General features: G+C 35.5%; 1 long non-coding RNA gene across 1 annotated transcript in view; it reads right to left on the reverse strand.

Annotated features, from left to right (window-relative positions):
- Positions 1-27,379, reverse strand: part of LOC134672408 (uncharacterized) — a 91,938-nt gene that overhangs the window by 546 nt on the left and 64,013 nt on the right. The gene's annotated exons all lie outside the window — the stretch shown is intronic.

Here is a 27,379-nt window from a genome sequence, read left to right on the forward strand (position 1 = left end):
TCTGATCGTCTATCCTAGGCGCGCGTCACTACATATAGAGCTAAATACTTTACAAGGTTGTTCTATTAGGTCTAAGGTATCTCTCATATCTTAAACTGCCACGCTCGAGTATTGCAGAAAATTCCCCTATTCGCCTCCCTAACCATAATTATAGGCAAGTACATTAAAACGTATAGGTAACAGTCATACAATTTAATTTTTTTTTAATATAAAATTATAACGCTTGGACCAAATCGTAGAAAATAAAGAAGATCCTATACCAAAAAACCCTCTAATTAAAAAAAAGATAATAACATCAATCAGAGACCTATAATAATATTTTGATATAGGTAAATAAAATTTGAATTAAATTATGAATCTCCTACTATTTTCCAATCAGATATGGTTTTCGTAGTGGCTCAGTGATCCATTTATCCATTGCCGAGTTTGAGGTTGATTCCCAGAACGGGCATTTCAATTTATCAGGAGCTACCGCACAAGTTTATTTGCTTTAAGTAGATTTAAATGAAATGTATAAACATAAACATACTCATTATAACTTATTGCGTTATTGTAAATTTTAATTCGAATTATAATACTTCATTTTGTCCCTAAAAGAATGTTGTCGTAGAAAAAATAAAACTTATAATTTTGTGGAAGGTGATCTTGACCTACTAGTTAAGGTATCTCATTTAGTCTCAAGGACTAGTATAAGTACGTAATTTAACTTGTCTGTTGACGTAAATAAATGTATTTTCTTTCTCTTCTTTCTTTCTAATACCAAAGTATTTGCATAAAAATCTATGACTCAGCTAGAGTGGCATTTGAAGCACAGTTAGGCACTATTGCAATCAGCAGTATGATCGTGTGTCTGTCTAGGACAGCTATGGCTATATCAGCTATATGTATGCCATACATTACCGATGGTATTGTCAGAATCATTCGTATTCTAGGCAGGAAAATGATCCAATATTGCTCAACCTGTTCTATTATTGAACAGGCACTGGTAAGAACGTTTATTAGTAGGTATTCATTACTAGCTTCGGCACGCGACTTTGTTTACGTGAAATTATAGTATTGATTGATAAAAAACCGGGCAAGTGTGAGTCGGACTCGCGCACGAAGGGTTCCGTACCCTAATGCAAAAAAAGGCAAAAAAAAGACGGTCACCCATCCAAGTACTGACCCCGCCCGACGTTGCTTAACTTCGTCAAAAATCACGTTTGTTGTATGGGAGCCCCACTTAAATCTTTATTTTATTCTGTTTTTAGTATTTGTTGTTATAGCGGCAACAGAAATACATCATCTGTGAAAATTTCAACTGTCTAGCTATCACGGTTCGTGAGATACAGCCTGGTGACAGACGGACGGACGGACAGCAGAGTCTTAGTAATAGGGTCCCGTTTTACCCTTTGGGTACGGTACCCTAAAAAGTGTAAGTATACAAATTTTCACTTTCATCAGTTCAGTAGTAAACGTGGAGACTAAGTTATTTTAGCATTTTTAATATTAGGTATAAGAAGGGTTCTGCTGTATTTTACTCGTAATAAGACAGCACAAAAAAGGAATTATATTTTCCTTGTATCAGGCTTTTACTGAGGTACCTACAGGTATTTTTAATTCACACAAATACATGCTTTGAAGGCAAGGTCACTATCGAGTAGACTATGTTGGACGTATATTCAACTACATAACAACGTAGGTATATGTAGGTACAGTTAAATATGTAACTATAAAGTGTTGTGTTGCAAATAGTGACACAACGAGGGGATTGACACTATCAGCAAGGTTTATGGCATCGTTTGCTATCACTCATTGTTCGTGATAACAGCGTCTTAAATAATCAGTCAAGGTACGCTATTCACGACGATTGTGAAGACGATGAGAAACAATGGTACTTAATACATAGTTAGCGATTGAACAGCTTGGATGAAATTAGAAATTAGGCTTTATATCCCTTAATTTTTGTCATGTTCACAGGAGAGATGGGACGGGGAACCAATTGCTATGTTTAATCAGTAATCATAGACTGAAATACAAATGTTATATTTATACATACTAAGAATAAGTGACCAAGGCTGGAATTGAACCAGCGTCAACCGTCAGCGGGAAGATGTGTACTGCCGTATTCGAACTTCAAGATATTCACAAGAGACGACACGTACTAGATCCATTCTAGATACGTTATAGTTTAGATATCAACTAGTTCTCTTTTGCAGCGCAATTTGGGCAATCAATGTCACTTTTACGTTAGATAGAGTAAGATATCTATTAGATGTGAATGGGATCTCTAAGTCATATCCTGTGGAAATCGTTCAAGAGTATCTCCAGAATCGCGCAAATGTCAAATTTGACAGGTTAGATCTTAAACATATCGTTATTATCGTATCTTGGTGATAGATGTCTATTTCAAAATTCGAATCAGGCCCTTAATCATCTGCCGAATGGCTGGATGCGATTAGCATAGATTCAAATTCAAAATATATTTATTTCGGAAATTAATATTATAGGAGAGGCAGTACAGTGATCCCTACACTAGTGACGTGGGGATCTTAGCGAAATACATAGTACCGACAGGACTAAGGAGAGTGACTTACAACCCAGTAGACAAATGAAGGGATGTTTACAAAAACAACATAACTGCTTAGAGCGGTTGACACTTTTTTTTGAGAACATTGTTAATCGTTTCAGGTGTCAACCAGTGTAGTCAGTTATGTTGTTTTCGTAAACGTCCCTTCAAATGAAAACTGGACATCTTAGGATTTTAAAATAATTACAATACCTACCAGTTACCTACTTAAGTACCAATTGAATATGGAAGCTTTATTACCTCAACAATTTCGTTGTTTTTAATCTGGACTGATAGCTTCATCTCTGCGGAAGAAGGTCAATAGGCCGGACAGATAAGAAATACAATAACAGTGCTAATGAGAAACAGTGTAGGTATGATAAAATATAATAAATAGGAAGTCTCTAATATTAATTCGACGCTATCACGAAAATTGTTAAGTAGGTATCTAATAGTTCATCATCATCATCACACTAATTTACACTGTTTTGGGGTAGTTGTAATTGATATGAGATAAACTATGTTCGTAAGTAATTTTAACGACATTTCAAACTGTTTTGTAAAGTTATATTTTTCTACTGAGATTGCGTGATTCTGTAGAAGTGAGTAGAATCAACCCGGCGCACTTAATAAATTAAAAGGCACGTAAGGTTATAATTGTTGGGATTAAAGTTCATTAAAAAAATGATTACTACATTCTTGTTCATGGACACCCTACAAATATAATACTTCCATCAATTGTCGATAACTATTATTTGCTTTTTCTTATATGATATTATTTATTTAACATACAATAATAACATTTGTAACAATAGAAATTAATTTATAATATATTATGACTACGACGACGACGACTGACGGTGGACTAAAATGTTAACAGAATGGTGGCCGCTTTCAAATGAAAGAAGCGCCTGGCGTCCGTTGGCTCGTTGGGTGGACGACATCCGGAAAATTGCGGGTCACTGCTGGATGAGATTAGCTCAGGACCGGGACAAGTGGCGTACTAGAAGAGAGGCCTATGCTCAGCAGTGGGCGATAAAGGGCTGATATGATGATGATGATGAATATATTATGTGTTGTAGGGTAACCATGGTTGTAGAGGGTTAAATGTGTTCTTACGAAAAGTTAAAAGGGTTGCTCCGGCTCACGTCTCATAACTAATATCAAGTTTTTGGGTCAAGCAAGCCCCAACCTGCGTCAAAAGTACCCACGTTAGTACTTTAGGTGTTAAGTTACGGTGCGATTACCTAATGTAGCATGGTCAATACATATAATTTACTTCAAATTATTACCGCTAAAAATGCCGGATTTGGAACCACAAGCTTACTTCTGCGAAGTTCTTTCTGATGCTAAAAAAACGAACTATAATTCATTTCCCGAATCGCGCCGCAATGCCCAGACTTTGACACGTGCCGTAGTTACACGTGCCTGCTTGTACCCCATAATCATGATTGGTTTGATAGGGAATGAAGACAGATGCGGCGCACAAATGACTCCACGACAGATTATTATAAGTAGGTTTACAAAGTGTGAGCACTAAGCAGGCAGATGATGGATCTTCTTTAATGAGTAGGTCCTGTTTTACTGGCTTGGATTCAGCTCTTAAAATAAAACCAGGCTTCTTTCATATTACCTCTCCCTTTTTAAAGGGGCCTATGATTATCAGTCCGTCGGACGATATCGGCCTGTCAGTTAAACGCAAAAGGTGACAGTTCCGAACAACTGACAGGCTGATATCGTCCGGCGAACTGGTAATGTGTGGGCTCCTTAATTGAAAAAAAGGAGGAGGTTATCAATTGGATCGGACCATTTTCGAGGGGTGAGCGGTCAAACCCGATAAGTCGAGAAAATGGGTTTTTGAAATTGGAACTATGTCAACCGTTCAGTTTCGTTTTATTTTGTATGTTTGTTACCTCAAACCGACATCACTGACGTCAAACATATCAGTTGCTAGAGGATACAAAATGGATAAAATATAATTTTATCCTTTCTGACGTCGGTTTTGCTTTTTTTTATTTATTCATTAGTTAGAATAGGAAGTTGCCAAAATACTCTCTAACCCAGTTAAAGAAAGATATACGTATATGTGCTTACGGTCGGAATACTTACGTGTAACAGACATTCTTATCAGAGAGTTCATCGATTCGACGGTCAGGCCAGTAGTAAGGAAATTCAATACAACGACAACGACCTACATCAATACGGGTAAATAATAATTATGGTAATAATGTAACGTGTGGTAGATGTATGATTGAGGAAAGCTAAGCATAGCACAAAATAACAAAAAAAAGAACCAAAAATGGTCCTGTTGCTAAGAGACGTACTCAAAAACGATTCTAAAAATATAACATAAAGCAAGATAGAAAACTAAAATAAATAATACATACTTACATATAGGTGAATACCTTATGTAGAAAGTAAACATAATTTAGATAAAGATTTATACCAAGAGAAGAAATTATCGTCTTTTTAGCCGAAATGAAAATTCTTAGAACTAACACGCTCATTAAATTTTAGTATTTTATAAAGCCTCTGTTTATGAACCCTCCTCGTGAGGTTTAAGTTTATAGCATACAATAAATTATAGCATATATGAAATCATAGATTTCTTTAGTTACCCTATAATATAACGAGAACAGTAAACCTGGGCGAACAAGACTAGTCTGCTCTCTCAAAATAGCTCTTATGACTGAACTCATAAAGTCTTTTATACTTGCAATAAGTAGGAAACGTCACAGATCACTTAGTGAGGTATTTACTCACTAAATGGATATAAGTTTAGCACAGTATGATAGCATGACTACATAGTACGTACATACACGTACATACGTGGCCTGTTCATCTATAAACTAACAATGGTCATCACTTAAAATAATTCTGGGAATAAACATATGATAATGGTTGTTAGTATAATACCTACCTATAACCGGAATCTGGTAACTATCCTCAGCCTTAAATCCGGCGTGTATGCCAGCCTGCTTGGCAACTATAGAAGTTGCTGCACTGGAAATAATGTGAGATTAAAATAATAAAATGAACTAAGTAGATACATCAAATTTGTTTCCTGCTTAAAAAATCGTATCTTGAGTTATACAATATTTTGATGTATGTTTCAAATTTGTAGATCCTAGCTTCGTAGCTTCAGCAGTCACAACCTTTGAACTTTTGAACACGTGATTTTCGTGTGTGTTACCTTACTTTGGTAAATAAGTTCAAAAATAGTCATATATGAATATATTTATTGTGTTTATCTCAGTCATGAATCTCATGATACCAATACTCATTCAACGTTTTTTGGTGACGATAGTTCTCGTGCATGGTTCTGATATCTGGTTTCCAATATATTAATTATGCGGAGTCTATCGAGGTAGTTCTACGGAGGTTGTGCGGGGTGTTGCCTTAACGACGGAAATAAAAAGGCTGTGCCAGGGGTCTGGGATCGATGCATCCTCCTTGGACGTGCAACGCGCAAGCTGGCGGTATGTTATACAAGTACACATTCACAAAACATTTTCACTTTAAGCTATTCACAAGTATGGGTGGATTTTGAACCTTTAAGTATTTAATAATCAACAAAAAAACGTACGCAATCTAATAAACTTACATAACACAATCCAAAAATTCAGTCACAGTAAACATTTGACTTAAAATCAATGTTCACGGGCAATTCGCTATGCTAAATTGTGGACTTATGCGTATTGAATTTTTTGCGTCATTTTCCTGGTAAGTAATTACTTTTACATTTTGAGCAAAATACCTACTTATTGCATAAAAACGCCATTATATTGAAATAGAATTGTATTCGTATATTAGCCATCGGTTTTAAATACCTAAGTAGTTTAAAAAGTAATAACGTATTTGCAATCATTCTTGAGCCACGAAAATGACGCCCATAGCATGAATATGACGCCCATAGTAAGCTGAGTAAATCGCTTTACACGACAGTATGTACTTTAGAATCTTTGACAGAATTTCGGTGTAAAGTTAAGATTTCACGTATTGTAGTATTTTAATGGTGGCTCATTATGTTAATTATCACGATACTTTAGTACTTGAATGGCTCGTATACATAATTACGATAATGATAATATATATTAACCATTCAAATTTGACTTATCAGTGTATTTACTCGTTATTTGGAGACCATAAATTAACATTCTCTGATTAACAGTCCGCCGGACGGTATCGGCCTGTTCGGAACTATCAACATTTTGTTTTAACTGACAGGCCGATGCCGTCCGGCGGACTGTTAATCAGTGGGCCTCTTATAATTACGAAAAATGGGACATTTGAACCACTGGAAGTCTAATAGAAGTCTAGATTGTGCAATGCGACATTGTTAATAAATATAATGACTTAACTACTTTATATTTCTTAGTATCTCCGTCACATAAAACCTCTGTGAGGCGTTATAAAAACCGCAAATTACAACCCACATATAAGATAAACTGTTATTAGAACAAAAAAGGATGGGCATTGGGCAGAAGAGTTTGATTTTTTACTGTTTATAATTTAATTACAACAACACTATCTTGTAAAATGAGCTATAAAAATTTTTCGAAGACGCCACCTCAAATCCTCAAGCTTAACGACAGAGCAACGCCGGTCTAACATGCGGTTCTTGAGTACAGTGAACACATTATATAGCTCTGACTGCAAACAGTGTATGTAACTGTACATAACGTGCACTGACATCTAGGTCGTTTCTCAAAAAGTTGGCACCGCCAGGTTAAAATTTATGTTTTTCAAAAATTTTGCATTTTCGCATTTTTTTTTATTGGGATCGTTAAAAGGCAACTTAAACTATTAGAAAATGTGGAAGGGAAGCAATTCCTTCAATTAGTTTAGAAGATATAGGCGTTTGAAATTCAGGTGAATGATATCAAGGGCAGGTGAAAGATATTTTGTCTCCGGGTTATCGATAGTAGAAGCAGGTTATCGAGAAATAAGTACAAATTCCAATGAAAATATTGACAGGTTATCGAGAGGCGTCATTAACCTGTGTCCGTTGCCGTTAACCTGGTTTCTTGACATCATTCACCTGTAATGAGTGTCATCCACCTGTCCACCACATCATTTTCAATGCCTTCTAAAAATAATCGAAAAATGTGTCATCTTCGATAAAAAGGGAACTTATTGTCCACCACGATGATTAAAATTTTGGATTCTGACCCACTTCACCTTCGATTCGATTCCCAATTTAACAACAAGTTTCTGTGAATAAGTAAACATTCAATCTTGCTGTCTATTCACCCTGGCAGTACCTAGTAGAACTCAGGTTTGGTGCAACATAGACACACGCTGTTTTGGTCATCCAACACGTCTTGATGAGCACTTGGGAGAGCAGTACCAAAGATAGAGCTGATGATGAACCCTCGCAGTACCTACTGGAACTCAGGTTTGATGCAACATAGACACATGCTGTTTTGGTCATTCGACGCGTCTTAATGAGCACTTGGGAGAGCAGTACCCAAGATAGAGCTGATGCTGAACCCTCGCAGCACCTAGTGGAACTCAGGTTTGGTGCAACATAGACACACGCTGTTTTGGTCATCCAACACGTCTTGATGAGCACTTGGAAAAGTGGTACCCAAGATAGAGCTGATGCTGAACCCTCGCAGTACCTAGTGGAACTCAGGTTTGGTGCAACATCGACACACGCTGTTTTGGTCATTCGATACGTCTTGATGAGAACTTGGGAGAGCAGTACCCAAGATAGATCTGATGATGAACCCTCGCAGTACCTACTGGAACTCAGGTTTGGTGCAACATAGAAACATGCTGTTTTGGTCGTTCGACACGTCTTGATGAGCACTTGGGAGAGCAGTACCCAAGATAGAGCTGATGATGAACCCTCGCAGTACCTACTGGAACTCAGGTTTGATGCAACATAGACACATGCTATTTTGGTCATTCGACGCGTCTTAATGAGCACTTGGGAAAGCAATACCCAAGATAGAGCTGATGATGAACCCTCGCAGTACCTACTGGAACTCAGGTTTGATGCAACATAGACACATGCTGTTTTGGTCATTCGACACGTCTTGATGAGCACTTGGGAAAGCAGTACCCAAGATAGAGCTGATGATGAACCCTCGCAGTACCTAGTGGAACTCAGGTTTGGTGCAACATAGACACACGCTGTTTTGGTCATTCGACACGTCTTGATAGCACTTGGGAAAGCAGTACCCAAGATAGAGCTGATGCTGAACCCTCGCAGTACCTACTGGAACTCAGGTTTGATGCAACATAGACACATGCTGTTTTGGTCATTCGACACGTCTTGATGAGCACTTGGGAGCGCAGTACCCAAGATAGAGCTGATATTGAACCCTCGCAGTACCTAGTGGAACTCAGGTTTGGTGCAAGGTCAGGTCAGGTCAGGTCCGGGTTCAGGTTCAGATAAGAGCCGGGATCCAGGTCCAGGTCCGACTCCGGGTTTGAGTCTAGGTCCGGGTCCGAGTCACAGTCCGGGTCCGAGTCCGGGCCCGAGTCTGGGTCCGGATCCCAGCCCCAGTCCCAATCCAAGCCAAAATCTAAATCGCCAAACGTGTACTATGAATCGTTGAAGAGTTCTGTTCTGATCATCATCAGCAGTTCCACTTCATCAAATGCGACAGTTTTTAATGAAAATGCTTGATTTTCTGATGAAAATCCAAAAGTCACTATACGCATGCTTTTAAGATTTGAGGAGTTCCCTCGATTCCTCATGGATCCCATCATCAGAACTCGAGATTGACAAAAATGCAGCTTAAAAACTTATCTTGCTTAACAAACATAACGAAGAGGACAAATCGCCAAACGTGAACAATGCGTCGTTGAAGAGTTCCGTTCTGATCTTCATCAGCACTTCCACTTCATCCAATGTCACTTTTGTGAATGTATATGCTTGATTTGTAAATAAAAACACAAAAATCACTATATGTATGCCTTTAAGATTTGAGGAGTTCCCTCGATTCTTCATAGATCCCATCATCAGAACTGGGTTTTGACAAGAACGGGACCAATCTGCATATACTTATACTTTTTACAAAACATTTTAATATATGTCTAAAACTAAAAACCCTCATAAGGTACCTTTTCCCGTGGGACGTCACAAATCTAGTTTGAGTATATGTAACGTGGATTTTAAATAGTTATCGATCACCTGTCATGTGGCAAGTGAATGACGCTTCATTCACCTGCCATTGCATCATTCACCTGACTTTTTTGGACAGGTTAACGAGACTTAAGACAAAAGTACAAAAATTTCAATAATATGGAGCTTTAACAGACAGGATAGTTTTTATTCCTAAATTAACACACAAAAGCGATATAACCGCTATATAATTATATAGTTACGAGTATTAGTTGTGGTATCAGTGACATTAACCTGCCGCAATATCTCATCCACCTGGCAGTTTTAGCCAGGTGGACGATATGCAGGTGATGGGGAAAATGGCAGTTATATCGCGAATACACAAAATGTATTAGCTTGATGAACTCCATATTTAGGCATATAAAACTAAACTATTGTTTACGTTACATATCTTGATAGTAATGCGATAGGTTACATAATTAACAAGATATCGACTCCAGGATAAAGAGTACTTACCCATTACAAACTCCAATTTCCGATACTTTGTCGTTTGTGTTTTATTTGCGAAGCACAATAACCACGTCTTCGTCTTATCAGGTGATAGCTGATGAGTGACGGCTTCAGCTCGTGCGGAGTGAGACGGGAAAGGTGCGGTGGGGGTTATACAATCGTCGTGAACGTGACGCGCCAGGTGACTTTTAAGAATTGCCTTGGACAAACTTTGAAGCCGAATAACTTAAAATATAAGTATACTATTGTTATGCGATAGTAATACTTTAAAAGTTAAGGATATATGTTAATAAAATACGATAATGCCGTTAAATTAAGTTAATAATTTGTGTGGTTTTCATAGCTCGGAACATCAGTACCTCGCGTTGGGACACGGCAGGTTAACGGATAAACGTAGTTACAATATTTTTTTTTGTAATCTTTATTTATTAAATCTTTTTCAAAGTATTAGGCCTCTGTGTAAAAAGTCTCTCTAAATATGTATTAATTTTTTATATATAAAAATAGTACATAACGAAAAAAAAGTTCTAACATAAACCTATTTACAGGTGGCGGTGCCAACTTTTTGAGAAACGACCTCTAAATAATGTCATTTATTTATCGTGCGTCTCGCTTGCGCCTATACAAGTAAGGATAAGTACGAGCGAAATTTACGAGCACTACCTAAATGACATTATTTAGATATACCTAATTCTGATGTCATAAACTAATATTATCGGCTCAACATACCATAGTACATTAGCTGTTATCGTGTTACATAAAATCTGGAATTATCTGTATTTAACAACAAAGATTTAATTTTTAATACTTTTGCGTTATTTATTTAGAAGAAACAGCAAACTCAAAACACTATTAAAATAGCCTATTACGTGATAAGCAATATGCGTTCATTTCCATTGTTTGCCAGTCAGCCGTGACATAAAGAATACAATTTTATTATGAATTATGAGATATTAGGCAGCTGTCAGACTAACACGTAGCGTTGATCTAGTTTTTTTCGCGAATGATAGAATAGTCATAATTTCATAGAAAAATTGGACGTTTACAATAACACTCGCACAGACTGTGGTATCAAAATCGCTATAGAGTTAGCTTGGTTTGACTTGATCTCTTAGAAAAAAACCTTTTTGAGAGTGTGAATGTGAACACTTACCTAGCAGGTACCGGTATTCTTAGGCTTAGAACGCACTGCGATTATTTTCTTACGATTTTAGAACCGCAAAAATTGTTACGTACTTACGGCATGCTTCATAAGAAAGAGCACGCACCTGCAAAACTGAAACCGCAAGAAATTAATCGCAGTGCGTTCTAAGCCTTAACTGAGTTCATTAAGTCAATCGCTATAAAGAGGCCCACTGATTAACAGTCCGCCGGACGGTATCGGCCTGTCAGTTAGAACAAAATTTTGACAGTTCCGAACAACCGACAGGCCGATACCGTCCGGTGGCCTGTTAGTCAGTGGTCGGCTTTAGTCGGTCTTTGGCGACGCCGGTCGAACAGCTGCTTAATAAAGATACATTATGTAAATACAAGAATGTATGAAAAAATGGCGAAACAAATTGTCACGACCTATATAAACACACCACGTTCACGTGCTTAGAGTTGTTACTAAAATATACCTACATACTTTTCAGGAATAGAAGTTTACTATAGTTTACGATGTATGTGTGTGTGTGTGTGGAGCGCGGGATACCATTACCTTGCAGGAGCGTTATTAATGTTTTTTTAATGGTTGATTATGATTATATATGGAGATTTTAAAACCACACAAACATTTCCGTTGGTCTATGAAAAATTAAACTATTCACATATATTCATTAACATTTAATATAAAAAATACATCACAGACATAAAAGAATAAAAAAGAGATAAAAGTCCTCTTAAATATTTTGCATGACGCAAAATATTTTTTAATGTGTAAAATAAATAATACTATTTAAATTATCTTAATCGATGCAGTCAAATGTAACTATCATCTATTAGCTTTCAACTAAAGTCACGATTTGTTTTCCATTGTTCTGCATAGTAGTATATAAGTGGAAGAATAAATACAGCAGCAGTCCAACACATACTATGAAGAACACTATACATATGCACACTACACACTCCGAGATGTACACCTTGAAACGTTCAGATCTGGTCATCCTAGAGTTCGGCAAATCCACGCTCGAATACGTCCACATCTTCACAGCCAACTTTGTTGATATATTTCACTATTCTTCACGATTCACATCTATGTACTTTGTTGCCGAGCGCAATAATGGTTAGATCACGATTTCCTTGTAAATATTCTGCGCATCTGTTATCAGTCTTATCAACTTCTAAATTTAAGTCTCTGCGTATCGTATGTTTGCTTGCCGCAACCGCATTGTTTTAAGTCACGGTTTTACAACGCTTAATTTATTCGTTCTAGACGTAGATAATTCTATTAATTGTCAATGAAGCACTTATTCAGTTCAAATTATTTATATCATGTTTAGTTTTTTTTTATACGCGTGGATCGCCGCGCCTCTGCGCCGGCGGCTGACCGAGGCGGTGGTTTATTGACGTTTGTGCTATTACATTACATTCGCGTGCTATGCCCGTATTGTAAAGTATAATAAGTTACTCGGCAATGTGTGCGTTACTTCACTGATAACGTGAGTTTTACCGTTTGACACAACCATTTACTGCAGTCAATTTGGCATAAAATTGCTTTTAGATTAGATTCAAACTAATTGTATTGTTTCAATTTTAACGTTATCTCAAAGTGTTGTCTTCATTCATTACGAGAACTAATTAAATAAATGATAAATTATATCAAACAAACAGCGCATGCGTCTTAAGTTTTTGCTTAGGTACCTACTTACTCTATAAAATACAACACACACATAGTTATTAAATATTGCAAAATTAATAATTTAAAAAAGGAAAAGTACGTACGTACGGAGTAGGTATATTCCTAGAACGACGTAACATGTTGTAATAGTTAGGTAATTAATTACTAATTACATATGCGCGCATTCGGAATTATTATATCAATTAAAATAAAGTCAAAAAATATCACATAATTTATAAACGATTAATTTTTAATTTGCGTTCATTAAAATAATTTCCTCATAAAATCGTCACAAAATGTGTTAAATTTAAATCATTTTTTCTAGACTAATTATAATTTATCTTTAATTAAAAATAACGTAGGTAGGTACTTATAAAATGTGCTAATGTTAACGTAAGAAGTTATTGACATCGTTGTATAAAATTTTGCAATCGAATCTAGTCAAACTATGAGTAGATGCTTAGTTTTGTGAATGTGATGCAAAGTTAACCATATAAATACTGTAGGTCACTTTTGGTTTATTAATAAATAAAATGCCTTTGTTCTGAAGTATGTAGGTACCTAAGTATGTACATAAGTTACGAAATAAATTTTAGCTTCATATTCAATTACATTCATTGCAACAATAACAGAACTATCTTAAACAAAAAATTCACTTCACTTAAGTCACTCACTTCACTTCACGCTGGAAACACTATTTGATGAAGTAAAACTGCCGATGATGTCTAAAATGTAAACATTTTCATTTTTTTTTTGTTTTCATTTTAGCATTCATCAGCAGTTCCACTTCATCAAATAGTGTTTCCAACGTACCTACATATATATTATATGCACGAGTTACTATTAAAAAAATAACAAATTCCCATAGAGGTCCTTATCCATAGAGGTTCCTCGTTTTCCCAAGTATCCCGTCATCCGTGAATTCAATGCAAGTTCGCCCTACCTATTGCGCTGGGCGTTATTTATGTGATGATTACAGTACCGTGAATCCCATTTGATCCTTGAGGGCGAAGAAAATTAACACAACGATAAATAAAAAAGACATTTCAAAAATATACCGGGTGTGGCCTGTAATATGAGCAAAAAATTAAACTGTAGGCTGTACTCCTCATATCGACCAACATTTGTTCAGGGACTTTTAAAAGTTACTTGTGGTTTGATTGCGAATTTTGTTATGTTTAAGGCGTGACAAGCAACGTCAATCACAATGATAATGGCGTGGCGATGGCGTCCATTGAAGATAATATTTATTTTGTATGATAAATAGGGAGTCAAAATACTTCATAATTTTTAAAAGTTATTGAACAAAAGTGTCACTATCTATGTTGTAATTATTTGCTCATGTTAGTCATGTTACAGGCCACACCCGGTATATTTGGACTTTGCTAGTGATGTAATGGCTTGCCTTGAAAAGGTTGTCCATCAAACGTCGATAGACATCCCTTCAGGGCAATACAGTTTTACTGTAGGTATATATTAGGTACATAAATTTTTAGAATTAAGCACTTCGCCAAAGGGTAGAGAAATAAAGGCACAAACGAAATGCAAATGAGGGTTAGTTAACCCGATCGATCCCCTCGCTCTGCGTATGCGCACGTGCCCATTGTATCGACCATGTTTAATAGCAATAGTTATATGGCTCCTCTACACGATGGGCTTAAAGGTCCCTTTTTTTAGTTTTTCGTAAATAACTCGTATACGGTGGCTCATAGCAAAAAATGTTCTTATACATAAGTAATCTACATAAAATTGCCTACAAGAAAGATTCCGTACACTTTTTCGCTAGGATCAATAGTAAAAAAGATATTAAAGCCGGAAACCGGAGTCCAAGGGACGCATTTATGCGTTAGAGGGAGCAAGTGATATTGCTATCTCATTCTACCGCATGGCTGCATCCCTTGGAGTGGCCGGCGTTGGCCCATCGTGTAGAGGAGCCATTATACATATGTTGGTGTATGTTGGTACTATGAAGGTGGCCACTGACGAGCCTTCCTACAGTTCAAATAGCGTGGCTGCAATCCAAAATCGGTCCGTGAATGTTAAAAGCGTACAATGTTTAATATTAGGATGCCGTCCATTTGGATGAATCCATTGTAACGGCATCCATTTGGAAGGCTCGTCAGTGGCCTGCTTGAGAGTGAAATCGACTTTTATTTGGTTATTTTACAGGCAGGCCAAGAGCTTAAGAAATGTTATAATCTAATTACGTAAGAGGATAACCGATGGACTCGGAGAGCAGTAGACGGTCAGGGCCGACTGGAAAAAGAGCGAGAGGCCACCCGCATGCTAGATGGGCAGACGAATTAAAGGCAATAGCAGGCCGAGGTTGGCTTAACACAGCCAAAGATAGAAAAAAGTGGCATACCTTGGAGGAGGCTTTTACCCGAAGGTCCATTCAACAATAATGTAAAAAATATATAATAATCATAATTTAATCTAAATCCTAATTTTAATTATAATTCCAATTAATTCTAATTATTTTGTAAAACTAATTCATTCCAATTAATATGTCAAATTAACTACTTATTAAATGTATACACTCAATAATTATAAATTTAAAATTAAGTTAAATTGAATGCAACGTAATGATAATAGTAATAATGTATTTGTTATGGCAGGTGTCCGGACTTCTCTACAATAGCCCAGTCTCATTGTCCATCCAAACTTCAATCCATAGACCGGTATACTATTCACTTTTTCTGCAATAGTCCCAATGCCTGCTGCGACCGGTTCATGGGTGTTTATTGTTGCGCCTGTGAACGGGTTCCAGCAGGCGTTCTACATGACATTAAAGCTCTCCAAGGGGCCTCTACGTGTTGGATCTATATCCCCACGCAAGCCTATCAAAAGACCGGGATTTGTAGGCCCGTGAATTCCAAAATAATGTATTTATTTATTTTGCATGGACAAATAAAAATCTTATTATTGTTATTAATTTCGGTATAAATGTTTAACTTGTGTATACTTCCCAACCAACGTTTGCTGCATTGCTAGAACTAGCGGTGGTTTAATCCCTGATCCCTATAAGACAGGTTTACCTAGTTTAGGGCTCAGGACACTATTCCTGGGCTGTCTAACAATAGAATAGGTACTTTTAAAAATGCAATACCCTTCTACTATGTAATAAGCTGCATTTTTGATACCTAAATAAATCATTTTTCATTTTCATTTTTCATTTTCAATTACGTAAGTACCTACCTAAATGATAAATGTTAAACATAATGTTTAAAATGTCACACGTAAATAGTAAATACGTATATTATTCATACTACACTATCGCATATTATTGCTATTTTATCATTGGCATAATCCTTGAATATAAACCAGGATTATCGATATCTTATGATTTACAAACACTTTATGATAACAGAGTCCACTGAGAGAAAAGTACAACAAAAATACACTTAGAATTACAAAAATAAACCTAATCCGGGGACAAGGAGAGTTAACTAAAAGGAACAAATTGACTTTTGCAATTTCTATTAGTTCTTGCAATTTCTATTATCTATTTGTTGAAATTATATTTTTTTATATATTACTGAGCTGTTTGTAGAAATAAATAAACTTTACAGAAATAGTGAAACGTCCATAATTATTACTAAAACTTCATTTTTTCCCCCAGTACAGAACTGTTTTTTAATTCCTGGTGATGAATTTTCTCTCAGTGTACCCTATATCTAATCCTAGCAAAATTATAAACTTCATAGGGCCACTTTCACTAATCACTAACCCGGGGTTAACCGGTTAAACCATGGAGTTACCATGGTTACCAATACACTTTGACACTGGGTTAACCGTTTTACCGATTAATCCCGGGTTAGTGGAATGGTGCATGTGGGCCATAGTCTATTTATTTTTAGGTAGGTACTAATTTATAAAATTTTAAAATTGTATTGTAATTTTAAGTTGTCTATTGTTTAAATGTTTATTATATCTATTATTCACATAAAATTAGCTGAAAAGATTTGGGTGAAATTAATTGGGTGAAATTACTATGTATGATTAAATTGCACCCAGAAAATCACGTGAAGGAAGACACGGGAAGTGGCTAGTAAAGTAATACTGTACCCCTAGGTAGTGTAAATTTCATTCGATGACGTGACGTTCGCATTTTCACTAAGGTCCACTTGCACCATCCCACTAACCCGGGGTTTAGCGGTTACACCGTTAACCTAGTGTCAAATTGTCCTGGTAACCATGGCAACTCCAGATTTAACCATTCAACCCCGGGTTAGTGGAATGGTGCAAGTGGGCCTAAGTGTTATTTTGTATGAGATTCTGAGTTTCCAAAACGTCCCGCTTGGCGCGCTGTTCAAAATCCCATATAAAAATAGACATAACGCAAACGCTCGTCACGCTATCGAATGAAATGTTCACTAGAGGTTCTGACAGAAAATTCGTAGGTTAAAGTCACCGTTTTACAAAAAAGTCAGGATTTATTGGTCCATTCATTGCAATTTGCCTCCCGGTGAAACAAAGGGGCAAAATAACGTCGTTATTCTATTTTTAAATGAAACCAACATCAGTCTCTTTTGCAGCCAATTCATTTCGTGCTCTAAACAGATTAAGCCCCCACCACACCACATGTTGGGGTAAATCGGTCAAATAGGGCCAGACGGCTCCCAGATGCACCCCCATTCATCCCTAATACAAGTTAAAACAAACTTTAATTCTTCGGATTAAAGTTGATTGTTGTTTGTTAAGGGTGTTTTAAACTATTTAAAAAAATATAGTGAATGGTAACAGGGGCTCTCCGTGGCATTTTGTCGACGGTTCGCGTCCGATTGATAGCTCGGAAGTGAGTGCAGTTTTTTCTTGATACAAAAGGTGTAACGTCTGGTTTGCGCAAGAATTCACCGCTAAGGGGCGGACGCAAGGTGGGTTCATGTTTTTTTTATTTCTTGATGTGTGTGTGTGAACATATGGTGCTCGATCAACGAGTGAACTAGGGAACTTGGTACTCGCAGGTCTTATCGATTTGACAAGCGCAGTGGGAGTGTAACATATATTTTTTGTTATTAATTTCAAATCTCAAAATACATGTAGGTATATAAATTATTTAATTACGTGTATTTTGTTTACATTTAGTCGGTTCTAAGAGTTATCATACTTATGTCATAAAACTCCCTAAAACATGATATTGTTATCAATACTTATCAAATATATACAAATAATGCTGCTCTTGTGTATTGATATGTATTTTTCTTAAAATAAATGTAGTTGTTTATTATAAATTTACTAGTGTATTGTCAATATTTAGATAAGTCGCGTGAATATTTACAAAAGTATCTGACTTTATGTATTTAATAAGTTTATTATTTACGAGTACTTATAGAACATAGTCCTTCCCTCGTTAACTTATTGTTAGATTATTATAAGGTGTACTTATCGATGATTTGAAATGTTTTTACTGTATTTAAATTATCATGGAACACTTTTTACGCTTCAAATGGTAACTCCTACAACGAAATATTGTACAGTTAGCTCAATATTGGCTTACACAGGGCAGTGCGCAAAAATAAAAACCCCACACGATGATTATTCACAAGACCTTATCCCGTTCTAATAAGGTTTACGAATGGTAGCAATATAGATGATGGTGCCTAATGTAAGTTGTATCTATTTCTATTGCATGTACGAATCACTATTTTTTGGTACGCTCTATAACCTACACGGCTAAATGGATTTTAACGTGACCAACAGTCAGACAGGTTGTTTTATCGAGAAAAGAGTAAACAAATGTTGAAAAAGATTGAGTATTTGGAGCATAGACCCTTCACGTAAACCAATTTAACATAGCACGAAACAGTTGAATGCTGTGTCGATTCGCTACGCGACTGCAATGCAATAAAGCTTTGTTGAGCTTTTACAGACACGACGAAAACACTGCCATAGAGAAAAAAATACATAGAGTGCTCACTCCATACCTCAGTTTTAGTAACAAAAAGAGTATTATTTTCGTAGTCGATGCTAGATGCATCGAGTAGTGGAATTATCATTACTGCTCTCGGAGTAATTAACAATGGAGCCGCCATTAACAGGCGTTCCCCTGTGTCGAAAATAGGCGGCCAATGGTCAACCACATGTCAACCATATGTATGGACTGACGTTTATCTGACATTTGATGTGCCCCTCCCCCGCAAAAAACGGCAGACTATTTTGTACCGAAAATTTTAGACATGGCGTCTCCATTGGTTATATCCTCTAAGTTACTGCTACTTGACAATCGATGTAGTATCGACAGAAAAGTCTAAAGCTCAACAATTTTTAGCTAATATTATAACTGGATTAATAGGAACTCTATTTTCAACGACTTCTGCTTTTAAAATTAGTTGTAAATTGTTGTTCAATACAATTTTCGTGAGTCGCGACACTAGAGATTTCTAGTATCGAGTAGCGGTACTGATAATTCCGCTACTCGAATGCTAGATGTCGACTGCGAAAATAATAGTCGTTTTGGTACCAAAACTGATGTATGGAGTGAGTACTCTATTCTTACTAAATTTCTCTACAATACTGCCCACCATGATAAGTGAAAGATCGTATGTCGATTCAAACATAGAAGGCACATATGATGTTGTTTTTAGCACGGCACAGTGTACAATATTGAGTGCCTACGTGAAAATGGATCAAAATTCTATGATCTGTTTGTAAAGTTTGAACTGTGAGCTTTACATTTTTTCTTCCTTTTGTTATATGTAAGGTTATGCGGATGTGTGATGATGCTTATGAATGTGAATGTGAGCTGTGTGAATGGTGAAATGTCATCTCTTCCCGACTGGGAATTTGTCAAATTACAGAAAAGAAGATTAGAGGAATAGGTAGGTAAGAGAGGTAATAAATTATGCGACTATATATAAATACCTACTTATTACTTACTTATTGAATTGAATTGAATTGAATATATTATGCGTCAGCTAGTGGTGGTTAGGTATTTTTATAGGCGCCTTCATGTTTATTCATTGCAATGTTATACATACATTGTGATGACCTGATAACACAACACAGCATAAAAAAGTACCTACGAGGTACTTTCTTCGTGGCATTTTGAATTTCTCATTTAGTTTAAACCAATAAGAAAAAATAAGGGCCTGAAAAATAAGGGCAGCATACGACAAGTTAATGTAGATACCTATAGCCGTTGCGAGTACCTAATGGACGTATGTAGGTCCTAGTATTTCGGCTTATATGCTGAAGATCCTAAATGTATCCACCACTCCCGAGGGACACGTCCATAATCAAGTTAAACATTATCGCGAATTATTTCACAACCCTAGATCTAGAAGGTATATTTAGTTGCTCAGTACCTACCGTGTTAAATTAGTAAGTAAGTAAACATTTTATTCTACGAAAAGAAAGGAATATTTGTTACACAAGATAAAACATAAATGTGTAGTACAAAGGCGAACTTATCGCTAAGAGGAATCTCTAACAGCTTGCTATAGGTATGCAAATTAATAAACTGACATTATCAACGTGTTGCTATTGTATAACCGTATTGCGATAGGGTCATGTAGATACATAAAGGTGGTCATTACAGATGCAGATTAGAGCATAATGCCAGTTGATCCCGCAAGACAGCCTGATCAGACACAATCCTGTCCAATTTAGCTTAACACTATCCGCACAATGAGGTATATCATTACAGGTGCTTCCTATAATCGTTTTCCATAATTATCATCTGTCAGGGAAAAGGAAATTATATCACTAATTCTCTCGATGGGAAGACCAGATAACTTAGGTATCTAGAGGGAGACTTGAATCCAGCTTAAAAAGTTTTATGAAAAAGTGCCAAAAATCTAAATAGTTACTTTATCAGCGTGTTCTAATATCAAGTTATACTGTCATCTTACTGATGTTTATAACTTTCAAACGCAACATATGGAAATTATATTAAAAGTACCTATAATAAACTTTTTGCATGGATAGGTATCAAAATACAGCGTTACTAACTTTTGATCCGCTAATGTACTTTAATTCCATGCTTGTGTGTTTTTTAGGTTAAAATATTATGTTATGTATAATAAAAAAAAGGGTTGCACTCTTTCGATCAGGTCACGTGTCCGTCTTGCGAATCTTACGGTCACGTAACACCTGTCGCGAGTTTAACATTTTTTCCCCATCACAAAAAGTGCACAGCGCCGCTAAAGAAGTTTTCACTTCAAAAACGAATCTTTGCCAATCCACATCGCTGATTTCGTCCATTTCTTGGATCAGATATTACTTGGCAGGAATCTACACCGTGTTTTTATTGAATTCCGTTAACTTCGGGGTATGGTTAAGTACGTTTAAGAGAACTAATTGGCATAGTTAATTTTTCAAAAAAAATGTCTCTTTTTGCTTTTTTTAAAAAAATATTTATGTTTAAAAAATAATTAAATGTAGGATATAGCGTAGTTGTAATACGGGCATTACATTTAACTCAACCAAACAATTGAAATCTTTGACATATCAATGTCATTTCGAATATCGATCGACCGAGATTGTACTTAAGTTTAGTAGCAAATGTATATGAACTTGTCAGATTTACTTTAATATTATCGTTGATAAAATAGGAAATAAGGATGTAAGGCAGTATTTAATTAAGACTAGTTAATTATTGTTCAAAGTAATGTATTTATTATAGCGACAACTACAAGGTTTAGAATATGAAAAATGGTAGACATTATTTAAGTAATATATTTATATAAGCAGATTGTAAGTAAAAGTATATTGTAGATTTACGGAACAATTAATCGGCTTTATTATCACATCATTCACAAAAATATTATTTTATGCGTAATAAATATTGGTGGCTTAATAGTTAGTACTGGCTACCTTAACGTACACACTTGGCATAGTTTAAAATAGTAATAAAGATCGAGCAATAAGCCACATGATGTATTACACCGTAATCAGTTGGAATATACGTTACATAGTAACTATTAAAAACTCATGAAAAGGGTTATATTCACATTAAAGATTGTAACGTACATACCATCAGACTATAACACAAAGAAAACATACAGAAATTTATAACAAGTCATAAAATCACAATTAAATAAAATTGACACTTAACTTCGTTCGTCGTCGTAGCTCTCCAACTGAGAAGTGACCCACAACTGTCAGACACCCGCTTATATTCGATTAGACTTCACCCCTTCTACCACTTCTTGGTGGGAATAACAAGTAAGATGTTTCCTGCACATCCGGTTATTATAATAATTCAATTCAACAAATGTATTTGCTGCATTTAGTTTAATTTATTATAGAATAATTAACGCAAACTAATACAAATTTAATATCATGGCTTATTATTATAAAATACTTTATTTACCTTACTTATGTTCTGACAGTTATGGTCAAGAAATATATATGGAGGGTAGTTGTGTTATTGAACAGCAGTTCTAACTTATTATTTCGATATAAGTACGTATTAGCTTAGCAAAAGTGAACCATCTCGTAAAAATGTAAGTGTGATCTTTGTTTTTATACTACGTATCTCACACGGCCATACTGACCGGTGCTTCGTTCTCGAAGTACCTTATTTCTATATTTATTATTATTTATTTTTTATATTAAACTTAGTATATGCAATTACTATTTTTTATTAGTCAGATACTATATCACATATCACATTAATCAAGTGAGAGCTCGAAGGCTCGGCAGCAATTATCCTACTTACAATCACCATACTACTGTTTCACTTATCACATCAAGTGAGCCTCAGTAGCATGTATCACCCTAGGTTGGCTACTGGTCCACTTATAACATCAAGTGGGGCACACAGGCTCTGCAGCAGGTCCCTATATTGCTACTTTTTCACTTACATCAAGCGAGAGCTCGCAGGCTCGGCAGCAATTATCCTACTTACAATCACCATGCTACGGGCACTTATCACATCAAGTCAGCCTCGGTAGCATGTATCGCCCTGAATTGGCTACTGGTCCACCTATAACATCAAGTGGGGCACACAGGCTCTGCAGCAGGTCCCTATATTGCTACTTTTTCACTTACATCAAGCGAGAGCTCGCAGGCTCGGCAGCAATTATCCTACTTACAATCACCATGCTACGGGCACTTATCACATCAAGTCAGCCTCGGTAGCATGTATCGCCCTGAGTTGGCTACTGGTCCACCTATAACATCAAGTGGGGCACACAGGCTCTGCAGCAGGTCCCTATATTGCTACTTTTTCACTTACATCAAGCGAGAGCTCGCAGGCTCGGCAGCAATTATTAATCGGTTATTATTTTGTCAAATAAGCTTTTTAACTACACTGGAATGATGTACACTGGAAGTTCTCAATCGATCGATAATCAACTCATGTCTCATTCACATAAGTAAACTTTATAAACTTTTCTTTTTTTTCTTTTTTTTTTTTAATACATAAATTACCTTAAGTATATAAAACTTCTTAATCCTAATAATTCTATAAATTAACCTGAATCGTTTAACAGAAATAAACATTTATCATTTTTTTCGTTCTTTTTTTTTTTTCTTTTTTTTTTTCATTCCATTAGAACTTCCTACGTTGGGCACTCCCATGAATTATATAAACCTAATGTAACAGAATTTTAAACTCCGTTCGGCCATCCCACAAAACAACTATTTTAAAAGTCAGTGATCAGTATTATCTATAATGTATTCAATATGTATAGATCTATCTTTTATTTAGCTGAAGCTTCGGTGGCAAAATAAAAATGTGGTTACAAATAATAGGCAACGTATTTCTTTTTATGAAATGGTATTTTGGAGCTTCCATCGTAACTGTCCTTAAACCGCAGGAGATAACGCGATATTCTTCTAGTTGAATCTTAACTTATCGTACAAAGGCGGATTCATCTTACAAAAGTTGTTCTCTAGGATGGGTCTAGGATGTTTTGGGCTTCTGGGTAGGACACAATTAATTCGAAGACATATTATTTATATCAGTCATGCTTCATTATGGCAATAGGTTAGGTATAAATAAAAATAAAAATTGATGTTTGCTAAATACTATAGAATCAGGATTATACGATTCGTTTTATTCCTGAACAGCTCACTCATAGCAACAAGTGGCACCAAAAGGTTAATTCACCTATCTACCTTCCACTTGGCTTTATCAGTATTCCGGTGGTCTTATGTTTTCTTGTATGTACCAAAATTAAAACAAACATTAAAATGAACCAGAAGATCATAGGTACAAAATTGCCATTGTTATAGGCATTTTATTACCGCAGCATATTTAATTACCGCCAGACCAGGTAAATGGTGGTACATATACCCAAGGGCTTATGCGAGTTTACTACGAGAACTGGTAAAGTATATAACAGTTTAAAATATCGTATATACATGGTGTTCACAAGGAATGCGAAAGACCTTAACCACGCATTTCTGAGGTCAAAAGAGAGAAAATAATGTAATATGTGTATATGTCAATTTCGCCCAAAAAAAAAAAAAAATTTTTTTAATGTACTTGTACATTAAAAAGTATATGTTATTGGTAAACATGTCACTTAAAATGCATTTTTACAAAATTTTTTTTTCGTAAATCATAGTTGTTGCGAAGTGTTACTTGTTACTTTTTGACATCTATCGATAAGGATATTTAGACTACGTCCCATAGTAGTAACATCGTCATCAAAAAGAAAATTTCAAAAAGGTTTAAAGGACTTTGTCTCTAAATATAATCAGGAATACGCTGCTAAAACTATTCGGCCCCCTCATGTTACACCGTGTATATATTTTTTATATTCCTTACAGGTAGGGTTGCCAACCGTACTATATTATATCGTATTGTACTATATTTTGGCTCTTTGTACTATATACTTTTGGAAAAATATATAGTACGCTAAAATACTATATTTCCGATAAAAAGTATATTACACTCATGTTTAGTATTTTATCTAAAAGTACTATTTTTTTTTTTTGAAATGTACTATATTTTTGATGCCTTATTCTGGAAAATACTATATTCCACCAAAAAAAAGTTGGCAACCCAGTTACAGGTCACCTAGATGAATGGTCCTAAAGGAATACGTTTACTTTGTACACATTTATTGTACTCTATGTTGTATATTTACCCCTTTTTTTTTGTAAAGTATTTTTATTACCAAGAGAATATGTGCTTTTTATTTACTGACTAATTTGCATGTGCAAAAATCTTTCAACTTCACGGTTTCAAAACATAATTTACTAACACGGGACTTGAATTACCTCTGATTACCACAAGAACAATACTGACTAGTCTACTATTTTGTATGACGTAATTGTCTAAGGTTGTCACTGAGATATCCTTTTTTTTTTATAGTCATTTAATATCCATCAATCAGTAAATTTATCAAATTGGAAGCATACTTTCAAAAACGCTTTTATGCCAAACGCGTATTACTATCTGTACACAGAACTCGCAATAAGCACTGTAGGTGCAAAATTGTAAATAGCCGTTATTACTATTTATGAAAGTATCACGACTACCACCGACTGTTTTAATATCGATAAGCTTACGAGGGGCTTGTAACTGAAAACCAAAAGCGTGTTGACTTTATCCTTTACAGTTTTAAAACGACCTGACAGTTTAATATTGTTTACTGTTTTATACTTATTGAAATAGTTCCTTGATAAGATCCTGATCGGTGAGATAGAATCTTTAAGATATGTGCCTTCGATATCAGACTATTGAACCTAAGTAACTGGTGTTATATAAATATTTATTCGTATCAATCGTAACAAAAATAAGAAATAATGTGACTAAAAAAATTCAAAGGACGTATAAGGGTATTTCCACTTAACTGTATACCGTTAACGGCCGGTTAGGAAAAGTCACAAATCTGACGACAAATATCATAACCACGACAATTAAATTAAGTATCAAATTCGTAACTAAACCGACAGCTGAACCTGACTTGATAAACGTACCTAACTTAAGACACGCGGTAAGTTACAATTAAAATGCCCATTGTTATTAACCGCCTAAAATTTCCAACGTAGTCTTTAATGCAGACCTCAAAATCTTATAATGAGATTCGAGTTGTAGCTAACTGATCACGATTAAAATATTTATCCAGGCCATAAATAACGTTATTCCAACGTTTGGAAACTTATTCAAACCAAACTGCTTTTCTAAAATCCAATTTCACAAATAGCTTCTTTTTTTTATTATTATTCGATTCAGTCATTAACTAAGTCGTCATCTAGAATAGTATAGATTAGAAAATATTTATTTATGCGTCATTATGGTTACATAACAGGTTATGAAAAGGACAGACGTTTACGTTTATCTAACTCTGTAACTATTCGATGTGATTCGATATCTAAACATACCTATACAGTCCTATTTTTAAGTGTAACCAAATTTTAACATACCAGAAACAACATCATTCATCAGTCATCCTTCCAGACAGGCGCCACTCCGCAGCGTCTCACAGGTGCGGCAGTTTCTGTTTTGCGAAGTACTTTTGAGCTGCTTGCTGTGGTTCTCCATAAAAAGCATCATGCTTAGTATACCAAATATCTTGTTTCACCTGGGGTTTTCACTGAAAGTGAAACACCAGTGTCCTTGTGTCCAGGATAGCGCGGCTTACAGTGTCTGTTTGGAGTTGGATGGCGTCCCGCTGTTGACTAGCATAAGCAGTCCTTATACTCGTACTGCTCCTGAAACATTAGTTTTGTAGGCATAGAATGTGTGTAATATCATCCCACTTCTGATGTCAGATTTACTTTAATATTATCGTTGATAAAATAGGAAATAAGGATGTAAGGCAGTATTTAATTAAGACTAGTTAATTATTGTTCAAAGTAATGTATTTATTATAGCGACAACTACAAGGTTTAGAATATGAAAAATGGTAGACATTATTTAAGTAATATATTTATATAAGCAGATTGTAAGTAAAAGTATATTGTAGATTTACGGAACAATTAATCGGCTTTATTATCACATCATTCACAAAAATATTATTTTATGCGTAATAAATATTGGTGGCTTAATAGTTAGTACTGGCTACCTTAACGTACACACTTGGCATAGTTTAAAATAGTAATAAAGATCGAGCAATAAGCCACATGATGTATTACACCGTAATCAGTTGGAATATACGTTACATAGTAACTATTAAAAACTCATGAAAAGGGTTATATTCACATTAAAGATTGTAACGTACATACCATCAGACTATAACACAAAGAAAACATACAGAAATTTATAACAAGTCATAAAATCACAATTAAATAAAATTGACACTTAACTTCGTTCGTCGTCGTAGCTCTCCAACTGAGAAGTGACCCACAACTGTCAGACACCCGCTTATATTCGATTAGACTTCACCCCTTCTACCACTTCTTGGTGGGAATAACAAGTAAGATGTTTCCTGCACATCCGGTTATTATAATAATTCAATTCAACAAATGTATTTGCTGCATTTAGTTTAATTTATTATAGAATAATTAACGCAAACTAATACAA

This window comes from Cydia fagiglandana, chromosome 17, assembly GCF_963556715.1.
Source record: "Cydia fagiglandana chromosome 17, ilCydFagi1.1, whole genome shotgun sequence".
Taxonomy (NCBI): Eukaryota; Metazoa; Arthropoda; class Insecta; order Lepidoptera; family Tortricidae; genus Cydia; species Cydia fagiglandana.